The following is a 24,473-nucleotide window of genomic DNA, read 5'->3' as shown; positions in this document are numbered from 1 at the left end:
AAACTACATTCAATAAGCTGGTCAAGCTACACCAGTTTCTGGACAAATGCACCAACTTCCGACGTTCAAACAAGTCATGCTGAAGAGGCTGTTCAAGAGTTGAACCAACCGGCCCCCTCTGTCCCGGTGGTGGATGATCCGCAAGATGAAGCTTCCCGGACGGGAAGACAAAACTGCGGAGGTGATGGGGACCATTACAGACGACGTGCGTGTCCAGGAGGTGCCCAAACTGAAGGTGTGTGCCCTGAATGTGACCAGCTGTGCCCACACTCGCATTCTCAAGGCCAGAGGCAAAATCCTTACCTTTGACCAGCTGGCCCCAGACTCCCCCAAAAGCTGCGGCACCATTCTTTCAGGATCCCGCAAATACCAGGAGGTGTACAGACATTTTGGCAAGGCCCCTGGAATGCCACACAGCTATATGTGTGGAATGCCACACAAAACCTATATGCGCTCCAAGGGTCACAAGATAAAGCTGGCTCAAACTGATCAAAATCCTGTTTTGCTATTAAAGAGTTCGAACCAAGAGAGGAAAAGAGCAGAGAGGAGGGGAGGGGTGCGAGGGGAGGGAAGGAGAAAAACAAAAGCGAAAAGAAAAAAGAAAACGAAAGAGAAAGGGAAAGAGGGAGGGAGAGAGGAAGAACTTACTTCTGGTTTATTATATATTAATATATTTAAAAAAATAAACAAATATGTATAATTTTTGTTCTGTTTTTTAGTCACACCCAGGAATTCTCTGGACTTATTTCTTCCTCTGTACTTAGGGATCACTCATGGTCGAGTTGGGGGGGCATATGCATGAGGGGATCAATCAGGCTTTGTTCCCTGCAAAACCAGCACTTTACCTGCTATATCTCTATGGACCCATATACTTTTCATTCATCAGGCTACTGATACTCATTTATCCTTCGGGTTTTATTATAAGAATGTCCTAATATTCACTCCTAGCCACTTCAAGGTCATCTATCTTCCTTGTTTTCCGACCACAGCTACATATTTTTATTATCATGTAGCTATACTGAAGTTTCTTCAATCTCCTAGGATGGTATTTAAATGGCTTTCAATTAAATGGTTTCCGATTTCAAATCAGCAATTGAAAAAATTCTGAAATTCCTAACTTGTGTTTGTGTAGTTTTATATTGTTCCAGGTAAATCATAAATGTCAATTCCTATATATGTGACTGCCGGTTCTATAGATAAAGTCTCTTTTTTTGTTTTATTTTGTTTTTTGTTTTTGTTTTAATTTTTATTGTGGTCAAAATGAATTACAATTATTTCACAGAAATATTTAAGGCACATAGTGACAATGAATGAGAGGCATTCCCACCACTAGTGTTGTCTTCCCTCTACCCCTCTTCCCAGCATGCATCCCATATCTCCCTATGGGAAGTAAAGGTAAAATTTTATGAGATTTTGTTAGATAACAAAGCTTCCCATTGGATGATAGTATCCCATGGAACTCTCACTAGCAATTTACAACAGTGTGTTTTTTCCTTCAAAGCATCACCAACCAAAAGTAGTTTCAAAGAATTTAGATTTTACTATTCTGATTGGTTTTCATTCCTCTAATTAAAATTGCATATAAGCATTTTTAAATATTAAATTTCTCTATACATTTTATGGACTATAAGTGACTGTCATTTTCCTTTAACATTAAGTTTTAAAATCTTGGGAAGTTAGGTATTATTAGCCCTTTGCTATGATATATGTTGCTAATATTTTGTATCTGCTTGTTTTTCTTTTAGTATAGTTGATCATGCAAGAAATTATGTAAAATATTCAATAATTGTTTTTAGAATTTGAATAATTTAGACTTCCCTTAAAGCAAGATTAAACAATAGTCTACATAATTTTTTAGAAAGTTTATAGTCATCTGTTACACATTAGGATATATTATCCATTTAGAATTCACTTTTGTTCATAATAAAGGAATAAGTTAAAAAAAATCTGATTTAAAGTTTAGTCACATAACCTCAGAGAATAGTCTTGATTTTTTACTTTGACATATAAGGTTAATTTCTAGCAGTAGTATTTAACCTGGAGTCACTAGAAGGAGAAAAACATTTTATCGAAACTCAGTGTTATCCAAATTGGCTTTCCTCTTTCTCTTATCCTGTCTCATATGGTTTGTGTCTGTCTCTGCTGCCCTCCCTTCCCTTACCCTGCAGATGGAAAACTAAGACTCAAATGATAGCCTAATTGGGTTAGGGACAACAACGGAATGATTTCCTGACAGCCCATTCTTTATTTGAGGGTACAATCTGAGCTCCATATACCAACCATCATTGTGAAGTATAAATGCCAACGACCATGGTAAATCCATTAATGGGACTTGCTTACCCATTATTAGAACCATCTGACTCTGTTAAAATCTTTACTTGGACTTTAATTTCTCTACAGAGGGCTTTAAATTAATTAGGGGTTTACATGCTAACAAAGAGCCTGATACATCCATAAATCAATCTGGTGTAGGAGGACTAGGGAAAGAGGATGTCTATTCAGTGGAGACCTCAAATTTGGCATCCCTGTCGGGATTCCAACAAAAGGGTGCAGGTGTGGAATAGGCCACTGTGACAAGGAAGACCCAATAATTACTTTGCATCACTTAAACCACAGCAGGTAATATGGTGAATCAAAGTCCAAGGCGCTCAGCAAGTGAAACCCATGTTACCATGAAAAGCCCCATCATATCACTTTAACCTCTGTAAATAAATTGCCACAACACTGTGATTTATTTGATATCAAGTTCAAGAATTAAAAAGACATTGATCAAAATGATCTCCCTCCTCCCACTGCCATCCCCCCGTCTTTGTTAGGAATAGAAAGTAACAGATGGAACCACATCACTTCTTTCTTCCGTTTTCTTTTTCTTTTAATGTACTGAACATCACTTTAAAAACCTTTAAAATTGCCAGTGCCCTTTATTAAATATATTTACATTAAGGTTTGCTCTCACAGTCTGTTCATAGATAGATGTTTTATACAGAGTTAAAATATGAAGGATATGGTTGTGTATCAACTTAAAAATTGTATGACAAAAATTTTCTAATTTTAATATTTCAAAGTGAGAAAAATGTCACTTTTATATCATTTAATATATCTTTTATATCATATATTTTATATATCATATCTTTTATATATCATATCTTTTTATATATCATATCTTTTATATATCATTTAATATATCTTTTATATAATTTAATACATCTTTTATATTATTTAATTAGAAAAACTCATGCATTTCAGGTTCACTTTTAAATGATGTGTCTCATTTGACAAATCAAAGATATATACATATGAGATATATTTATGAAAAATATTTTAATATAGATTCATTTGTAAACATGTAAGTTGTGTTTAATTTGTCACAATGTTTAAAACTATATGCAATAAATCTAGATTAAAAACAATGAATATATGTATAGAAACATTTAAATTTTGTTTAAATATTTATTTATACTATGTTTTCATTATATTTATTATTTATATTTCTAGATTGTTTGGACCCTACTTTCTTTCCACAAACATAAGGATATGAAGTCCTCATACTTGAAGCAAATATATTTGTCTACATAAAAAATATTCTACATTAAATACATTTTGGAGATCAAAGCATGTACAGATAAAAATAGCTCTTAATAATAGGTGATAAAATAGTATGTTAAATATATGATTATCAGTAACACCCAGTAAAAATAAAATCTGAAAACTTATTGTAGAATTAGGCTAAATAATTCAGACTATAGATGTTTTAAATTTGAGCCAAAGGATTCAATCTGTGAAAATTTTTGTTAGCATAAACGTTTGCTTTCCATTTCTTTATAAAAAATATACATCAAACCAGTCTCTATTAAATAAGCTTTCTACCTATACATGATAATAGCATTCGGTTACATTGACAATGATTCAGTCTTTATATATCTCATTGTCATGGAAAGGAAGGAAGGAAGGAAGGAAGGAAGGAAGGAAGGAAGGAAGGAAGGAAGGAAGGAAGGAAGGAAGGAAGGACGAAAGGAAGGAAGGAAGGAAGGAAGGAAGGACGAAAGGAAGGAAGGAGAGAGAAAGAGAGAGGAAGAGAGAAAAAGAGAGGAAGAGAAAGAAAGAAGGAAAGAAAGAAAGAAAGAAGGAAAGAAAGAAAGAAAGAAAGAAAGAAAGAAAGAAAGAAAGAAAAGAAAAGAAAAGAAAAGAAAGAAAAGAAAGAAAGAAAGAAAGAAAAGAAAGAGAAAGAAAGAAAGAAGAAAGAAAGAGAAAGAAGAAAGAAAAAGAGAAAGAAAGGAGAAAGAGAGAAAGAAAGAAAGAGTTATGTATCAAAGTATATGAAATTAATTGTAACCTTAAATTTGTTCTACCACATGGTGAGTAGAACAGTAAAATAAGAGGAGTCTCTCTCTTTGCCCGGCAACAGGACCCCAGCGAGAGACCTGAGTGAGTCTCTCTCTTTGCCCGGCAACAGGACCCCAGCGAGAGATCCGAGTGAGTCTCTCTCTCTGCCCGGCAACAGGACCCCAGCGAGAGACTCGGGTGTGTCTCTCTCTTTGCCCAGCGACAGGACCCCAGCGCCGTTAAGAGAGACTCGGGTGAGTCTCTTTCTTTGCCCGGTGTCAGGACCCCTGTGCGCTGTTAAGAGAGACTCGGGTGAGTCTCCTCTTTGCCCGGCGTCAGGACCCCTGCTTGCCATTAAGAGAGACTCGGGTGAGTCTCTTTCTTTGCCCGGCGTCAGGACCCCTGCGCACCGCCAAGAGCGGGTGAGTCCCTCCCCCCCGGTGGACGCCTGGAAGGTAAGTTGAGTGACCCGAATAGACCAGGGAGGTAGGGCCAGCCATCTGGACCTTCAGGTGACCTAGAGCTGTCCACCCCCTTGGGCCCTGGAGCCGACCAGGGACTCCCCAAGGGTGAGGGCAGAGCCTTAAGGGCCGGTTTGAGGGAACCCCTTCAAGAGGCTTGGAGGGGGCGGAGCTCCACTGACTCCCAGGGAAAGGAGGGGGGATTGAGAACTAGGCTCAACAGCGCCAGCAACCATTGTGGCCAGGAGAGGAACTGCACCGCTGACAGAAATAAGGAATAGAAAAGCATCAATACCTATTACAGGAAGACTGAACTCTAGGTAGCAAAGGGGAGGAGAAAGAGCTAGGTTCAACAAGCTCACCCAACAGCACCCTCTAGAATCACCTTCAGGAAGGAGACCAAAGGAGGCCGAAATTAGAAACCACAGCACTCCAAAACACACCATTAAAAACAAAGAATTATGTGTAAATCAAGGAGATCCCTAATAACTGGAGACAACATGACAAATCCTATCAAGTTTCCAAGTCCAGCAAAATGCACAGATCCATGGGAAGAAAACCTAAAAGTGGTCATGAGGAAGAAAGTGCAAGAATTACTAAAAGATTTGAAAGAAACCCTAACAACCGAGTATAAGAAAGCCATGGATGAACGAATCAGCCAAATTAAAGAAGAAATGTCAAAGAACATGAGAGATTCCATACAAAAAGAAGTGAAGGACTTAAAAGACAAAGTAACAAGCCTTACGAGCAGAAACACAGAGTTGGAGAAGCACATCGAAGAACTCGAAGGAAAACTACAATCAAAAAATGATCAAGAAACCAACAAAGAAATAAAAGGCAAAGCACTGGAAGGAAAAATCCAATATCTAATGAACAAGGACAAAAGAAACAATCTAAGAATTGTGGGTATACCAGAAGGGGAGGAAATAGGGAAGGGGGAAGAACAGGTAGTTAGGGAGATAATAACTGAGAACTTCCCCACCCTCTGGAAAGGCACTTCAGGACAAATACAGGAAGTCTAGAGAGTCCCTAATAAAAAAGACCCTAATAAGCCAACACCAAGACACATAATAATCCAAATGGCAAAAAAGCAACGAGTTTCGAAACAATGAAAAACTAGCAAAAAAAAAAAAAAAAAAAAAAGAAAGAAAAAGAAAAAGAAAAGAAAAGAAAAAGATGGGGCGCGAGTAGTGGTGCAATCGGTAGGGCACTTGCCTTACATGCAGTAATCTAGGACGAACATCGGTTTGATCCCCTGTCGTCCCATATGGTCCCCTCAAGCCAGGAGCGATTTCTGAGCACATAGCCAGGAGTAACCCCTGAGCATCACCAGTGTGGCCCACCCCCAAAAAAAACAAGAAGAAAGAAAAGAAAAATAGTTGTAATAAATTAAAAATAAGAACCAATAAAAACCAAATGAAACTTTTAGGAGCTAAAGATAGAGCACAGAAATTTGCCTTGCACACAACTGACACCAGTTCTATTCCTGATGTGCACATGCCCCCTCTCCAACTTCTTCTAGAAATGATCCATGAGCACAGATTTGAGACTATACACCCTTCAAAAATAAACAAAACTTTTGGTACTTAGAACTTCAATAGTGAAAATTAATATAAGCAAATAATCTATATAGCAACACTGAGGGAGAGCAGAGAAAATAGTCAATGAATCTGAACATAGGATTACAGAAAAGAAATTGAAAATTAAACTAATAAAAGAAATGAACTGAAAAAAATTGATTGAACAGGGGGTACAAGGATGTATGAGACTTTAACCAAGGTATGCTTTTCAAATGTCTAGAGTGCTCTGGAAGAAGTGAGAAGTTAGGGCACTGAGAATAAAGATGATGTGTAGAATTTACTTAAATTTTATTATATATATGTATATATAATATATATATATATAAATTTATGTTTAGACCACATGTAGAATAAGTTCCTCAGAATTCATTGCTAGACTATGTTCAGTGGTTGTGCTCCTAGGACCATATTAAATGTTGGAGATCTAATTGGGATTGGCTGCATGCCATGAAAGGGCCATAATACATATACTATCTCTCTGACTCCATAAAAGTGTTTTCCACCTCATTTCCCCCATAATTATTTATATATTTCTTTTTCTTTTTCTGTCCACACTAAAATTTTTCTGGTACTAACCCCGTTTTGTACATAGAGGTCACTCTACCAGGGATCTCAAACTCAATTTACCTGGGGGGCACAGGAGGCAAAGTTGGGGTGATCCTTGAGTGCAAAGTCAGTAGTAAGCCTTAAACATTGGGGAGTGTGACCCAAACAACTAAAACAAAACAAAATAAAAAAAGATTCCTCTAGGGCAGGCTGCGAGTTTGAGACCCCTGCGAACGAAGTCCAAGAGACCATGCAGTTCCAGGTTTCAAAATGAGGTTGTTTGCTGACAAGTTAATTGACTTACTTAACCTTTGTACTATTTTATCAGCTCCCCTATAGATTGTTAAAGCTAAGCAACCAGAAATAAATAAATCCATATACTCTACATTAAAATACATATAAAAATCATGAAAAAAATATCTTGATATCGTAAGAAAGATAGAATGTTAACGGTATGTATAGGGAAATAAGGTTATGATTGCAGCAGTTTTCTCACCAGAAATCACAGTGAATATAAGGGTTTGAGTGGTGAGAGAAAATACATTTCAACTCCAAAGTCTACCAGCTGAAAATATCTCCAGGGATGAAGAAGAAATTAAACACTATATAAGATGAAGAAAAATGAAAGAAAATGTGTTGCTAGTAGGACTACACTAAAAAACATGACTAATTGTACTAAACATAAAACATATAATTTTAAATATGTAGTAATATCAAAAGGAATAAAATATGTAAGAAACAGTGATTTAATAAAATACTATATTTTCATGACTTTCCTATTAATGTTTGACATTAAGGAAAGATAACAATACTTTGTAATGTGGTTTCAAGTATATATTGAGAAATTACTTTATAAACACTTGGTTGATAGTAAAAGGACATAAGTAAAAGACATTTTGCAATTTACCTTAACTCATAAAATTATATTAATATAGTAACCATAAATAAATAAACCAGAATTCTATAAATATCTAATTCAGAGGAGGCAAAGTACAAATATTTAAAGAAATAAAAATAAAATCAGAACTAAGCAAATTTAAAACATAACATTTCAATAATTCCATTAAAAGAAAATTATCAACCCAAGGAGGAATGACCTCTAACACAGAGCTAAGAATGTGTCCTGAACACAATCAAATGAAGCCAACCAACCAACGAACCAACCATAAAGGTTGAAGTAGACCAGTTAAAATACAAAAATTTGTAGACTGGATGACTCAACTCTGTACTTTCTACCAAAATAATACTTAATATAATTAGGAGTGCACAGCTTTCTCATAAGGTTCGAGTACATGTTTTAAATGCAACAGGTCAAGGTTTATGCAAGGTTAAATGAAATAGATCTGTAGCATTCCTTGAGAACATTATGCACAACCCCAAATGACCAAGCTAGAAGTAGACTCAAGCACCACTGTGCAGCCCAACACTTCCACACACAAAAAATAAATAAAATAAGGGAGAATAAGATACACAAGCCAAGAAGCTGACCAGCTGTGATGTGGGAAATGCAAGAATGAAGCCAAATAAACGTGAATGTCCCTGGCACTTGCACAAATATACACATAGAAAAATTATTAAGTTTTCTATGAATATGCTTTATGTTCTTTGCAAGCACTGTAATTTAATGTTGTAGTGATAGGGTTTTCTAAATTTTAAACATTTACAAGAACATTAAATATGTTAATCAATTACTTGTGAACTTTGAGTAAAACGTAGGTAATGTACTTTATTATAAAATTAATCATATGATTTAATTCCAAAATATACTTAGGAGAGTTTCCAAAGAATATCAATCTAATTAAAAGACAAATATAGTGACTATATGATACTTTATAAATTAGCCAGATTTCTAGGTCGAAGTTGCTAACTGTAACATAATATATTCACTACTTTTAAATTTTATATGTATGCAAATACAAAGTTTTCTAAAGTCTATATCATGTTTATATGGTGGTATTATTATGTACTTATTTTCCAATTAAAAACATATCTCCATAAAAAATTAATGTGAACTAATGAGAGCATTAGCTTTATGAAAAAAGCTTGAATATGGCCATCCTCTATCTGAAATCTGAGCAGTTGGAATTTTGGAATTAAGCTTCACTTTAATGATCATCCAATATTGCCCCTTCTTGGTGACTGAAGACAACAGAATTAGTATAAAATATGATAGTACAGAAATATTCTAAAAGTAATTAGAGTTTTACATTATATTTTAAGGCCAGTAAACGAAATACCTCCCAATTTTGTTTTACAGAGTTTCTTTGGCTATTTGAGGGGCATCTTATAAATTTGTACAATTTTTAGTAAAATTTGTTCTAAATTCTTGAAGAATGTCATATGTATTTTAATAGGGATTTCTGTATAATACTGATGGTCATTCTGACATTGCTAATTCATCCATTCCATGAACATGTAATATTTTCATATTTCTGGAATCCTCTTCATTTATTTCAATAGTTATTTACAGTTTTGAATGTATACTTCTTTCACATCCATTGTTATATAAAAGAACTAAGACCAATTTATCAAAATTGATGGACAAGAGATAAACTTAGATTTAGGGTTACAGTACTTAATCTATAACAGAGGAGATGGGTTACTAATAGAAACAAGAAAACCTTTTTCAACAAATTATACTGGAAACAATAGATAGGTGCATAAAAATATAAATAAATAATATCAAATCTATATCTCACACCACTAAGAAAAGCTAATTAAATGTATTAAAGACCTTGATATTAAATTAGAATTAAGGAAAATTTAATTAGAAATCTCAGTATACACATTTCAGAGATATCTTCAATGATTTGCCTCCATTACAAAATAATATAAACAAGCAAATGAAACTAAATCAAAAGTTTTGATACACTAAAAGATAGTAAGGATTAAATTAAAAGATACCTTGTAGAATAAGAGAAACAGTTATCATTCACATAAATGACTATTATCCAAGATACACACAGCACTTTCTAAGATCAAGAGCAATAAGAAAATAATAGACCTATCAAAAGGTGATGATATTAATTGAAACATGTCTGAAAAAATACATATGGAAGGCCAGTGGGAATCTGGAAAGTTGTTCCCTGGCATATTGTCAGAGAAATACAAATCAAAACAAATATGTTGTATCTTCTCACAGCAGTAAAAAACATATATAACACAAGATTGACAAGAACAAGTGTTGGAAGAGATGTGTTGATAAAGGATCACTCATTCACTGTTATTGGTAATATCCTTTGGTTGGGCATGTATAGAAAATAGTATGGAGATTTCTCAACAAAGAAGAAAATTACAATATGATAGTTATTCATTTTATTGGCATCTACTCACAACATAAAAATGTTTTCAAAATATTTTTGCATACCTATCTATGTTCATTGCAATGCTTAGTACAACAAACAGGATTTGGAACAAAATATGCATAATATGAATAATAGGGAAGCTGTAGTAAATATATGCAATGGGATGCTCTGTAAAAAAAAAAGAAACCAAAATATTAGCATTTGCTGCAATGCAGTTGACCTCAGAGGTGCCAGATAAAATGAAATAAGTCAGAAATATAAGGACAAATACTGGATGATGTTACTCAACTGTGGCATAGACACAAAATAAGGTAATAAATAGCATTGAAAGGTGCCAACCTGAGGCTAGAGCAAAAGTACAGTAGGTAGAGCTTTTGCCTTACAAGCAGCCAAACCAATTCAATCCCCAGCATCCCATATGATCTCATGAGTACCTTCAAGAATGATTCCTGAGTGCAGATCCAGGACTAATTTCTGAGCTCACCTGATATGAACCAAAACTATAAAAAAATGATACCACTCTTGATCTTGGGTTACAAAACTCAGGTTAGCAAGCAGTGTGGAAAGCAGTAGGAAGAATGAAGTGGTAGATTAGAGGTGATATAGGAAAAGGGTGAATGCTCTTAATTATTTTGGTAGTGAGAGGTATAGTAAACTCACACATCAAAACCATGTAAATGCTATTTTAACCATCAGTGAAAACACTCTTGTAACACTACTGTTATCAAAACTATAATTTAAAAATTATAAAACAAAGGTGAAATAAACTTGTTTCATTTTTAATTTGTGTTTCTTTCTATCTGAATTACTATTAATTACAAAAAAGATGTTCAAATAAAAATTCTTCAAAAGCAATAACATGTTATTTTCCATATTTGGATTATTAAGAAATGAATAAAATATTTGTAAGAAACACTGTGATGGGGCTGGAGAGATAGTAAGTAAGGGGTAACCTTGCATTTGTACTTTGTCATCCTTATTGGCCACTTTGCACATGACCAACCCAAATTAGTTTCCATATGACTTCCCAAACACAAGTAAGTAGTCCTGAGTGCAGAGAAAGGAGTAACCCATGAGCATTGCTATATGTGGCTCAAGAACAACAACAAAGGAATTAAACAATATAAAAATACAATATGATTATCCTCAAAAAAAAGATGTCATCATCGTCCCTTTCACAATCCTTTTTTAATTTCCCGAGGAGTATATGTATAGAAATTTCTACAACTGTGGATAAAAGCACCAGAATGGAAATGAGCAGACCTTTCAGGCTTTTATGAATATATTGCTTAGCCTTGTCATAATGATTATTATGGCTGGAGCAATGGATAGCACAGCGGTAGGGCATTTATCTTGCACTCAGCCAACCCAGAACTGATCCGTGTTCAATCCTTGGTATTCCATATAGTCCCCGAACCTGCCAGGAGCAATTTCTGAGCAAAAGAGCCTGAATGTCGCTGGGTGTGGCTCAATAACAAAACAAAACAGCAACAAAATTAAATATAAAAAATAAAGAAAATATGGTATGCATGACAGCAAAATAGAAAATAACAATTAAGGCTACATACACATACATAGTGCCATACAGTAAAATGGCACATTGGAGCAAAGAGCATTCTTCCAATTTTCAAAACAATTTCAGTATGTTTATGAAAGGGATATCTCAGTTCAACCATGGTCCCAGACACTGAGTTTCGTTTTTTTGCCACACCTGGGTTGAGAGCTTACTCCTGACTAACTTCAGATGGGGCTTGGGAATCATATGAGGTACCGGATTTAGAACCCTTGTTGTTCACATGCAAGGAAACTTTCTACCAGTGGTCCTATTTCTCTAGTCACACCCTCCAACATTGATAGTTGGAACAGAACAATTGAGATTCCCAGGGTACTATAATGTGAATATTCCAATTCCTGCTGATTTTGCTCCTCCACCCTTACCCACTCCAATCACTCCAGCATTAGCTTCAGAAAATATGGAGCAAGAAAACTAGAAAAAAAAAAAGAAGGCAACCTATCTTTCCCACTAATGGGAAACCCTGAAATGATGCATAAAATTAGCCATTTCTCTAAAAGTGTGTGGGAAGAAATTAGAATTTCAGTTAGTCTACCAAAACAGCAGTGAGTTTATATGAGATTTTCTACCTCAGATGGTGTCATCTGACCTGTATTCAAAGATGACCTAAAAGTCAGAAACACATGTGCATGTAAGGCTATAGTGAATGTTCCAACTGCATATCTGTCATTTGGGGGGGGGGTTCCCCAACAAGAAAAGGAGTTCATAAGTATTTTGATAAAATAGAAATATATACTATTAGGAAAAAAATCTAGTTTATCTTCTTTATTTCCACAACCCAAGGCAATTATTCACAGATGTGTCAATGGATAGCACTCAGATGATAAAATAATATATTGAACTATGAGGAAGGAGAATTGTCTTTCTTTGCAGGGGAGCCATAATGACAAGAGAGAAATTCCTGTTGCATTCCTCTGTCTATATAGACTGCTTAAATCCAGAAACAAATGAAATTATACAAATCATAAAGCAAAGACAGATAATAAAAACATCTGTCTTATGGAAGAAAGATCATATGAAGGTTTCATGAAGGCAAAATTATATTAGGGAGATTACAGAGGGAAGAAAAATGAACAAACTCACCAAGTTGTTTATAATTCCTATGCCTAACTTTGAGCTTCACAATTCTATTTCAGTAATATATTTTGTAATAGAAATGAAGCATTATTGACCTCTGGGCAGAAAAAGCCTGGAACACAGCCAAGTACTGGGAACACTATGAATAGTGAACTAACATTAGAATCATAGCCTTAGAAGGCAGGTCAGACCTTGAGGCTTCAATCCAATCTGGGAAATTTCCAAGTCAAGTACAAGAACATCAATGATCTCCTTTTATATTAAAACAAGTCCCAGGAGTCTCATTATATAACATTCAAAATGTTGAGGAGACAATAAAAAACACTTGGCATACAAAGAATTTGAAAAATTTCTACTCAGGAATAAAATACTAACAAAACACTAGATGTAATAATGGTGTTTAAAGACCTTTAAGAAGAAGATATAACTGATATATTAAAAAGGACAAATTTGAGGCATAGGAAAATTACAATAAATAAAAGTTGCAAATGATAAAGAAAATGTTGAAAATTTTAAAAATAGGAAACTAAAAATTTTCTATCATTAATGAAGAAGAGTAGAGAGATAGCATATAAAAACCCAATGAATCTAACAATTTCTTAATATAAATCATCCGGTAAAAAGGATGAAATTCAGTGTCTTGTGTGATACTATTAACAAATGTCATCACTGTCATTCATTGTCATAGAAAGTCTGTATAAAGACACAAAAATGTATAAATATACAAACTTATTTAATAAATAGTATCCTTGCACCCAACCATGATTGTTTCAAAGAATTTTATTTCCAACAACATCATAATTACATTTGAGAAAACTAAAGAAAATAATAATGTCTCTTCTAATTTGTTTTAATTGTTTTAAAACAGTATTTCTATTTCTCTGGCTTCCATGGTTTCTTGTGAGATGCAATTATTAGGCTTTTTTAATGCTTTGGCCATTTTACTTATATATTTGACAAATTTGTCTTTAGTATTTGAAAGGTATGATTTGATTTGTCTATTCTCTAAAACACTTTGAGATTGCTTAAACTTTTTTAACATTCAAAATAATGCTAATGTGATCTCTTTATATAAGCCCCTTTACATAGGTTCTACACATATATAGATATTTATATAAAATTAAAATATTGAAGTAGAATTGCTATATTACAGGCTGTCATTTTTATTCAGTAATGCAAAATGAATTTATTAAAAGTTTATACCTGGTGTGCTCCTATTTATTATATATAACAAGTTGATATTAAACATCAAAGATAGATTTTAATATACGGTTACTATTACAGAAATGGCACAAAACAACATCAGTTTTATCATAGGCTAACATCAGTTTTATCATACTTCTGAATAAGAGGATACTTTCAGACAGCACATTTTTATTTTATTTTATTTATTTTATTTTTGGTTTTGGGGCTATAGCCAGCGGTGCTCAAGGTTACTCCTGGCTCTGTACCTAGAAATTGCTCCTGGCTCAGGGGTCATATAGGATGCTGGAAATCGAACCCAGGTCTGTCCTGGGTCATCCATGTGCAAGACAAATGCCTTACCACAGACAGCACTTTTTAGCACAAAGATAAATCACCTAAGTTTTAAATAAAATCTACAAATACTTTTAATATTAAGCAATAATTTATATTTATTCATTCAATTGCCAATCCTCGTATTCCAGCCCAGGAGTGCAAATACCAAGAACTTGTTCCAGCTACACAAGGTACAGGACAGAAGTCAACCATCTCTGAACAGAATGTTCTTCTGGGGAGACTACATCATGCCAAAGAACCTGCTATGATAGGAAAGGTATGAATATTGGAAAAAAAAAAACTACAGAGAAAGCAGAACTTCCATTTTTCCATAAATATAGTTGTCTCCACAAGGATCTTTTTTCCCTCTCATAAATATTTTAACAAAATGACACTGACCAAAAGTGACAGTTATCCTATCATGACAATGGTAGTAAGTGAGAGAAATAGAAAGGTTGTTTCAAATACTTGATGTCACACAAAATGTGATGCCTCCTGCAAACACTGCAATCAAAATGTGCAAAATGTGCAACAGTACATAGCTAAAGTGGTAGACTGCCAGAGAGAGTGTGTACAATCTCCAAAATCAAGTGTGTGACAAAAATAAAAGAAATAGACGTAGAAAGTAAGTGACTTCTGGGGATACAGAGGCCATTTATGAGTGAGTGGTATTAAAAAGACCAAAACTCAAATGGATTAAAGACCTTGCTATCAGACTTTGAACCATTAGGTATATAGAAGAACACATAGATTCTGTGTTGTGACTGAAGGCATCTCAAGGAGGAAACAAGTGAAAGCAGAGATAAACAAATGGGACTACATTAAACCTCTGTTTAATGTAGCCTCTGAATGAAGCCTCTGAACCTCAAAGGAAACAATGAGTACAATACTAAAGGTCACCCACAGAATGGGAGAAACTATTCACCCAATACCCATCAGATAAGGAGCTAAATTCTAAGATACACAAGGTAATGACAGAACTTAATAACAAGGACAAAAATACCTAATCCCATCAAAAAAAAATGGGGAGAAGAAATGAGAAGACATTTCCTCAAAGAAGAAATACAGATGGCCAAAAAAAGCACATGAAAAAAATGCTCTATATAATTAATCATCGGGGAGATACAAATCAAAACAACAATGAGGTACCATCTCGCCACAGAGAGTGGCGCTCATCACAAAGAACAATATCAATCAATGCTGGTGGAGATGTGGGGAGAAAGGAACTCTCATTCATTGCTGATTGGAATGCCGTCTAGTCAAGACTTTATGGAAAACAATATGGAGATTCCTCAAAAAACCCTGGAAATTGAGCTCCCACGTGATCCAGCTGTACCACTCCTAGGGTTATACCCTAAGAACACAATACAAAAATGCCCTCTGCAGGCCTATTGTAGTTCTATTTACAATAGCCAATATATGAAAACAACCCAAATGCCCAACAATAGATGAGTGACTAAAGAAGCTGGCACTTGGGGCTGGAGTGGTAGCACATTGGTAGGGCATTTTCCTTGTATGCCGCTGTCTCAGGACTGACACAGTTTCCATCCCAATATCACATATCGTCCCTCGAGCCAAGAGTGAGTTCTGAGCACAGAGCCAAAGCCAGAGCCAGAACCAGAACCAGAGAATAGAGCACCCCGAGTGCTGCTGGCTTTGGCCCAATACATAAAGAAAAGAAATGAAATGAAACTGTGGTACATCTATACAACAGAATACTATGCAGCTCTCAGGAAAAAATGAAGTCACACAATTTTCCTATCCATGAATGTACATGGAAACATTATGCTGAGTGAAATGACTCAGAGGGAGAAATATAGACACATCATAGTCTCAGTCATCTGTGGAAATTAAAAAAAAATAAAAGGTAGTATGGTAAAATACCCAGAGACAATACAGATGAGGTTTGAAAGGACCAGGCTATGATATAAAGCTTACCACAAAGATTTGGTGAGTGCAATTAGAAAAATAATTATGTCAACAACTATCATAATAATGGTAGCGACTGAGAGAAATGCCTGTTTCAAAGACTGGCAGAGGGTAGGGGAGGAGGAAAATGAGTGGATTGGTGGTGGGCAGGATGCACTGGTGAAGGGGGGTGTACATTTTTATGACTGATACCCAACTACAAACATGTTTGTAATCATGGTGCTTAATATATTAACAAAAAAAAATAAGGTTGGCTATCTTACCTGTATGGAAAAATGTTGAACCCCTTTAGGTAGAAAGGTTTACCTGTCTTTGAACTGTTCAATTACTTTGAAAAATATTGGAATATTTTGGAATTTTGAAAATAAATCTAAGAATTATACTTCCAGGGGACCAAATGATAGCACAATGAGGAGGGCATTTGCCTTGCATGCAGCTAACCTGGGTTCAATTCTCAGCATCCTATATGGTCCTCTGAGCCACAGGGAACCACTTCTGAGATCAGAGCCATGAGTAACCCCTGGTTTAATGCCTGGGAACCAGATGTGGCCCAACACCACCGCCCAAAAAAAAGAAAGAATTCAGGTTCCATAGAACCCAGCAGATCCACTTCTTAGCATCTACCCCATGGGTCCAAAAATGCTATTCTGAAAAGACATTTGCATTCTTCTGTTGATTGTAGCACTATTCACAAAAACTTAAAATTCAAGAACTGGATATAGAAATACTAGGAAATTTCATAATACTATTCGGAAATCATGCCTTTCTACTACTTGAATGGAAGTGGAGGGTATCATCCTGAATGAAGTAAGCTGAGAGAAAACCAGATGCTTTGATCTTTCTCATATGTGGGATATAACAAAAAACAAAATAGAAAAAAAAAAAAGGAAAATAGAATCTAAGAGCTGGCCTACAGAACAGAGCTTACCAAAGACAGGGGGTAGTACTGAGGGTTAGTGAATGGAAGAGGAACCAGAGATAATGGTGAATAGAAGCAGACAGTATTGAAAAAAAGTATTCAAGATTTTAGAATGGGAGAAATACAGTTTTAAATATATTGTTAAATTACTTTTCTTTTATTTATTTATTTTTTTATTTAAACAACTTTATTACATACATGATTGTGTTTGGGTTTCAGTCATGTAAAGAACACCACCCATCACCAGTGCAACATTCCCATCACCAAGGTCCCAAATATCCCTCCTCCCCACCCAACCCCCGCCTGTACTCTAGACAGGCTTTCTAATTGCCTTGTACATTCTCTTTATTAGGATAGTTCAAAACGTAATTATTTCTCTAACTAAACTCATCCCTGTTTGTGGTGAGCTTCATGAGGTGAGCTGTAACTTCCAGCTCTTTTCTCTTTTGTGTTGAAAGTTATTATTGCAAGAATGTCTTTCATTTTTCTTAAAACCCATAGATGAGTGAGACCATTCTGCGTCTTTCTCTCTCTCTCTGACTTATTTCACTCAGCATAATAGATTTCATGTACATCCATGTATAGGAAAATTTCATGACTTCATCTCTCCTGACGGCTGCATAATAATCCATTGTGTATATGTACCACAGTTTCCTTAGTCATTCATCTGTTGAAGGGTATTTTGGCTGTTTCCAGAGTCTTGCTATAGTAAATAGTGCTGCAATGAATATAGGAGTAAGGAAGGGGTTTTTGTATTGTATGTTTGTGTTCCTAGGGTATATTCCTAGGAGTGGTATAGCTGGATCATATGGGAGCTCGATTTCCAGTTTTTGGAGGAATCTCCATATTGCTTTCCATAAAGTTGAACTAGACGGCATTCCCACCAGCAGTGGATAAGAGTTCCTTTCTCTCCACATTCCCGCAAACACTGCTTGTTCTCATCTTTGTGATGTGTGCCAATCTCTAGGGTGTGAGGTGGTATCTCATCATTGTTTTGATTTGCATCTCTCTGATGATTAGTGATGTGGAGCATTTTTTCATGTGTCTTTTGGCCATTTGTATTTCTTCTTTGTCAAAGTGTCTGTCCATTTCTTCTCCCCATTTTTTCATGTGATTAGATGTTTTTTTCTTGTAAATTTCTGTCAGTGCCTGTATATTTTGGAGATTAGCCCCTTGTCTGATGGGTATTGGGTGAATAGTTTCTCCCACTCAGTGGGGGGCTCTTGTATCCTGGCCACTATTTCCTTTGAGGTGCAGAAGCTTCTCAGCTTAATATATTCCCATCTGTTAATCTCTGCTTTCACTTGCTTGGAGAATGCAGTTTCCTCTTTGAGGATACCTTTAGTCTTAATGCCATGGAGTGTTTTACCTACATGTTGTTCTATATATTTTATGATTTCAGGTCTGATATACTGATGGCAGAGATTGAAAGGGTAATCAGAAACTACTTTGAGAAACTCTATGCCACTAAAAATGAAAACCTGGAAGAAATGGATAAATTTTTGAACTCTTATAATCTTCCAGGGTTGAATGAAGAGGATGTAGCATATCTAAACAACCCCATCACTATTGATGAAATTAAAACGGTAATCAAATGTCTGCCCAAAAACAAAAGCCCAGGCCCAGATGGATTCGCTAATGAATTCTTTCAAACTTTCCAAGAGGAACTACTACCAATCCTGGCAAGACTCTTTCATGAAACTGAACAAATGGAAACACTTCCAAATAGCTTTTATGAAGCCAACATCACTTTGATACCTAAACCAGACAGAGATGCTACAAAAAAGAAAATTACAGGCCAATATTCCTGATGAATGCAGATGCAAAGATCCTCAACAAAATCCTGGAAAATAGGATTCAGTGCCTCATTAAGAAGATTATCCACTACGATCAAGTAGGTTTCATCCCAGGAATGCAAGGATGATTTAACATCCATAAATGTATCAACATAATACACAACATCAACAACAAGAAAAATAAAAATCACATGATTATATCAATAGATGCAGAGAAATCATTTGATAAGGTCCAACACCCATTCTTGATCAAAACTCTCAGCAAGAATGGAATGGAAGGAACCTTTCTCAATACAGTTAAGGCCATCTACCACAAGCCAGAGGCAAATATTGTTCTCAATGGAGAAAAACTAAAAGCCTTTCCTCTAAATTCTGGCACAAGACAAGGCTGTCCTCTCTCACCACTCCTATTCAACTTAGCACTACAAGTATTTGCTATAGCAATTAGGCAAGAAAAAGATATCAAGGGAATCCAGATAAGAAAGGAAGACGTCAAGCTCTCGCTGTTTGCAGATGACATGATACTCTACCTAGAAAACCCTAAAGTCTCTATGAAAAGGCTTCTAGAAACAATAGACTCATATAACAAGGTGGCAGGCTACAAAATTAACACACAAAAATCAATGGCCTTTCTATACACCAATAGTAATAAGGAAGAAATAGACATTAAGAAAACAACCCCATTCACACAATGCCACACAAACTCAAATATCTTGGAATCAACTTGACTAATAATGTGAAGGACCTATACAAAGAAAACTATAAAACTCTGCTCAAAGAAATAAGAGAGGAAACGCAGAAATGGAAGCACATACCCTGCTCATGGATTGGCAGAATTAACATCATCAAAATGGCAATACTCCCCAAAGCATTGTACAGATTTAATGTGATCCCTCTAAAGATATCATGACATTCTTCAAAGAAGTGGATCAGGCACTTTTGAAATTTATTTGGAACAATAAACACCCTCGAATAGCTAAAGCAATCATTGGGAAAAAGAATATGGGAGGAATTACTTTCCCCAACTTTAAACTTTACTACAAAGCAATAGTTATCAAAACAGCATGCTATTGGAATAAAGACAGGGCCTCAGATCAGTGGAATAGGCTTGAATACTCAGAGAATGTTCCCCAGACATACAATCACCTAATTTTTGATAAAGGAGCAAGAAATCCTAAATGGAGCAAAGAAAGCCTCTTCAACAAGTGGTGTTGGCACAACTGGCTAGCCACTTGCAAAAAATTGAACTTGGATCCCAGCTAACATCATGTACGAATGTTAAATTCAAATGGTTAAATTACTTTTCATAAAATATTTTATTCCATACCTCTTTCTGTTGAGTTTATCTATTTAAACTATTTCTGTAGACAAAAACTAATTTTGAAAAGTTTACCAAAAGTACTGAATAATATCAGTGTCTCATAAATGTTGACACTCAGCACTGAAATCTTTATTTCAAAGACTCTTAGACGTAAAATAAATAAACTATGGATCCTTAAAAAATGATGGATTAAAAAAATGATGGATGTTTTGATTGTGGCAAAATAATGTACAAAATAAACCTAAGACATTTTTGAATTCTACAAAGTAAGAAAGTACTGTGAAAAATATAAATAAAAGGAAGAAACAAATAATGATGGGAATAAGTTAGAGGACTATGAGAGTCAACATAAAAGAGCTGCTATCAGACAAAACTGGAAAAAGCTAAGCAACAAATTTGGCGTTTAAATAAATGTATAATTCAAGTATACAATAGATATCATTATATCCGTTGGTATATAAGTAGACAACTGAATAAATGAGAATGCTGAGTTAATTATCTGATGAAGTAAAAATTTCAAAATAACTCATGCACTCACAGCGCAGAGAGAAAACAAACTCTTCATGATTTAAATGTGGGTTAAACTTTGCTATTTCCTTTCTAATAATGATTATATGGAGGATAATCTGGATTTTATCCTCAGCACTACATATTATCTCTCAAATCCTGCCAGAATTAGCCCTGAGCACAGAGTCTGAAGTAAGCTCTGAGCACAGCTGTGTATGATCTACCAATTTATAGTATAATAATCATTGTAATAATTTTAAAGGTAAGTATAAAAAGAGTAATAGTTATGTTATGGAAGAAGAATTAGGAATAAAAAGAACACAAACAAAATATTTGATAGGCTGGCATAATGTATTCTCAAAGGCTTGAATTAACAGAGAAAAAAATAATGGAATAGATTTTTAAAAAGAAAACAAAAACAATATTGTGTCCAAGATTACACAGCTATCTTCTTCTAGAGATTAACTTAGAAACCATTCATTCCCACCTCATTCTCACGCTCAAATTTTTTTTGCTCACACATATTTTTCCATTATTCATTGATAACAACTCTCATCACATGTTAACATGACATAGCAGCTTGAATGAAACCATGATCAAAAAGGAAATGTTAGAAAAAGCATGGAATTCTCACAAAATCTTGTGTTTACTTAAAAGTTACAAGTTGTTGTTATTTCTGTCATTATCATTAAGAAGCCAACAGATCCAGAAAAAAATCAGTGCTTTGGATATAATGAATTATAGGATAAGGAAAGTTGAAGCATTTAATTAAATAAAATCTAGACGAGTGCATCAGAAAAGAACGAAAAATGATTATATAGAGAGAAAGGGGACATTATTGAAATTTAGAGCTTATAACATCTCTATGGAACTCATCTAATAAATTACAAAATGAGAGAATATTTTTTTAATTTTTATTGTGGCCAAAGTGAATTACAAATCTTACATAGTGATATTTAAGGTACACAGTGACAATAAATGAGGGCCTTTCTACCACCAGTGTTGTCCTCCCTTCATCTCTGTTCCCAAGCATATATCCCTTATCTCCTTCCTTTATCCCCCAGAATGCTAGTGTAACTAAAATCATATATGTTAACACTAATGTAATCCTTTTTTTTTTTTTTTGCAGTTCCAGATATTTTTACTAGTGGTTTCTTAAAGGTTTAGAGCCAAAGGAGCACTGTAAAAACAATGTTAGAGTGGCACAATTATCATTTGCATGGGCCCACCAAAGTATGGGGGTCATGGAAAGGAAAAACTTGGGCCTAAGTACAAGGAGACCCTACCCCTAAAGTTTCCTGATAAGACCATTTCTAGGCTCCTGGCAAACTAGTTTGTCCAATCCAGGTCATTGTCTATAGTGACCATACAGTTATATTTTTCACAGTCTCTGTTGTTGGAATCATGTTTCTGTATTGAAGATCCTAGAATCTGTATATCCTACATTGAAGTCAGGATGGTGTGGAGCAGCGTCTAATTTTAACTCAGAATTAAAGGGCAATGCAGAAAGCCCTGTCCAGTACACAAGTTGTTGTTGTTGTTGTTGTTGTTGTTGTTGTTTAAATCTTCTCAGTGTTAAGGGAAGACTCTTTTGAGTAAATCAATGTCAGAACAGCAGTAGGTTCTTCCCTGGCAGAGGATTGCTTCCAGGTGATGTCATAGACAACTTTGGATGTTTCATAGATGGCTTCCCTGGTTTAGGGGTGAATGGAGAATGCCCAAACCTCTGAGGCCTGTGCCAGGTCATCATGTCAATGTTCAGGGTGTAAGGTTCCATTGCACCACAAGATTTGTGTGTTCCCATCTCTATTAGATAAGAACTTATTTGTATGTATAGTATTTTCCATTTTAATATGCCCATGCAAACAAGTAATAATGCCACCTGGCATTATCAGCACATAAGGGGGCCAGAAGAACAAGTCCAACAATCCCTATGACCTGGTTCAAACATAAGCATTAAACTGAGGGACTCTTTCACCAAAATTCCTTATTGAAAGTGGGGAAAATAAACAATCTAATTTAAGACAGTGGACACAATTGTCACCGTTTAAGAAAATTTGTGTGTTCCCATCTCTATAAGAACATATTTGTATATAATTTCCCATTTTGATGTGCCTATGCAAAGGAAGAACAGTATCACATGGCGAGATTGGTGCCTATGGGGATGCTAGAACAAGTCCAACAATCCAATTGACTTGGTTCTTATATAAACGTTAAATGGAGGGACACTTCTACAAACTTCCTTATTTAACAAATAACAAAGGGAAGGAAAGATAGAGAGGTACTCTTTCACCAAAATACCCTATTTAACAGTTCACAAAAAGGAGAAAAGATAAAAAGTGGGGAAAATAAACAATCTAACTTAAGACAGTGGACTCAATTGTTACCATTTATGGGAACTAATCAGAAACCTAGTATGGTAGCAACCACAGTTACACAATGAAAGAAGGAAGAGGCCAAGAGGCCGCTGAGAGTAAACAAGTAGGTAAAGAGTACTGGCTTCTTCCCAGCCTGAGGGTCCATCCTCTCATTTTTATTTTGAAAATATATGGAACCCCCATCCAAACTGGTCTCTTCCCAACCTGAGAGTCCATTCTCCCATTTTTATTTTAAATGTATATGGTACGCGCGGGGGCACTAACCCCGTGCGGTTTTTGAAATGGAGACCAATGAGGAAAAAAAAAATACCAGTGAATGTCACGACATAATGTCCCAACATACACCAGTGCTGCATCGGCCTGCCATCCACCCCATGTGTATCGGGAGAGAAAGGGGAAAGCCTGAGGACCACGATAGAGTCCACCTGGGCGAGGGAAGGCCTGGAGTAGGGGAGAAATAGGGGAATGGCTGGGGGCCTGCCAAGCTTCCCTGCACCCCCCAAGCTAGGAAGTAAGCCTCTGGAATGGGGTGTCCCCTAACCCCATACCTGGGAAGAGCTGGCCTCCAGGATCAAGGCACCAGAAGCCAGCTATCTGCCCAGCCCCTCCCTCTGCTCTTCCCCCTTAAGGAAAGAATATTTTAAATTATTTAATTCATATCCAACTCCCCCACCTAGCTGAAAGACTTCAATGATTTTATCACCCAGAATATAAACTATAGGTCTCTAAAGAACTTGATGACATACGTTTCTGCTCCCATTACACTTCTGACTTTTTTCTTCAGCTCTTCTCCTCACTCCCTGTAGGCACTATCTCCATACTCAACCTCAGTTTTTAAAGGCTTTTGTATTTGCTTATCTCCTCACTCCTTGGTCAATATCACCATGGTTCAATCCTTCTCTTCCAAGTTTGCTCTAATAATATGTTTTTAATGACTTTCTACTCTGTACACTCTATTACCATTTACAAGATCTACTGCCTTGATTTTATATACCCTAAGAAAATTTAAGCTGCCTACCTGTTTTAATGTAAGCTTCTATATTTTCTATTATTTGTATTCCTACTAACTGATGTTTTCCTACTAACAAGAATAGTGACTAGCCACATAGTATAGATGTTCAATCAATATTTATCATGTAGTCATTCTAAATCATCTATGATTTTTTCATTAATATCAATAAAAGTATTGAAATACTGATAAATATGTCATTGCATACTAAGCAGTCAATACTATCCCGTG

General features: G+C 35.5%; 1 protein-coding gene and 1 pseudogene across 1 annotated transcript in view; one reads left to right on the top strand and one right to left on the bottom strand.

Annotated features, from left to right (window-relative positions):
* The window catches only part of NCKAP5 (NCK associated protein 5), a 564,957-nt gene that overhangs the window by 538,729 nt on the left and 1,755 nt on the right, over positions 1-24,473 (bottom strand). The window lies entirely within an intron of this gene.
* LOC126009360 (60S ribosomal protein L18-like) overlaps positions 1-24,473 on the top strand; it is a 28,417-nt pseudogene that overhangs the window by 2,523 nt on the left and 1,421 nt on the right.

This window comes from Suncus etruscus, chromosome 5, assembly GCF_024139225.1.
Source record: "Suncus etruscus isolate mSunEtr1 chromosome 5, mSunEtr1.pri.cur, whole genome shotgun sequence".
Classification (NCBI taxonomy): Eukaryota; Metazoa; Chordata; class Mammalia; order Eulipotyphla; family Soricidae; genus Suncus; species Suncus etruscus.
The sequence above is the reverse complement of the archived record's forward strand: the minus strand, read 5'-3'. Positions and strand labels throughout refer to the sequence as shown.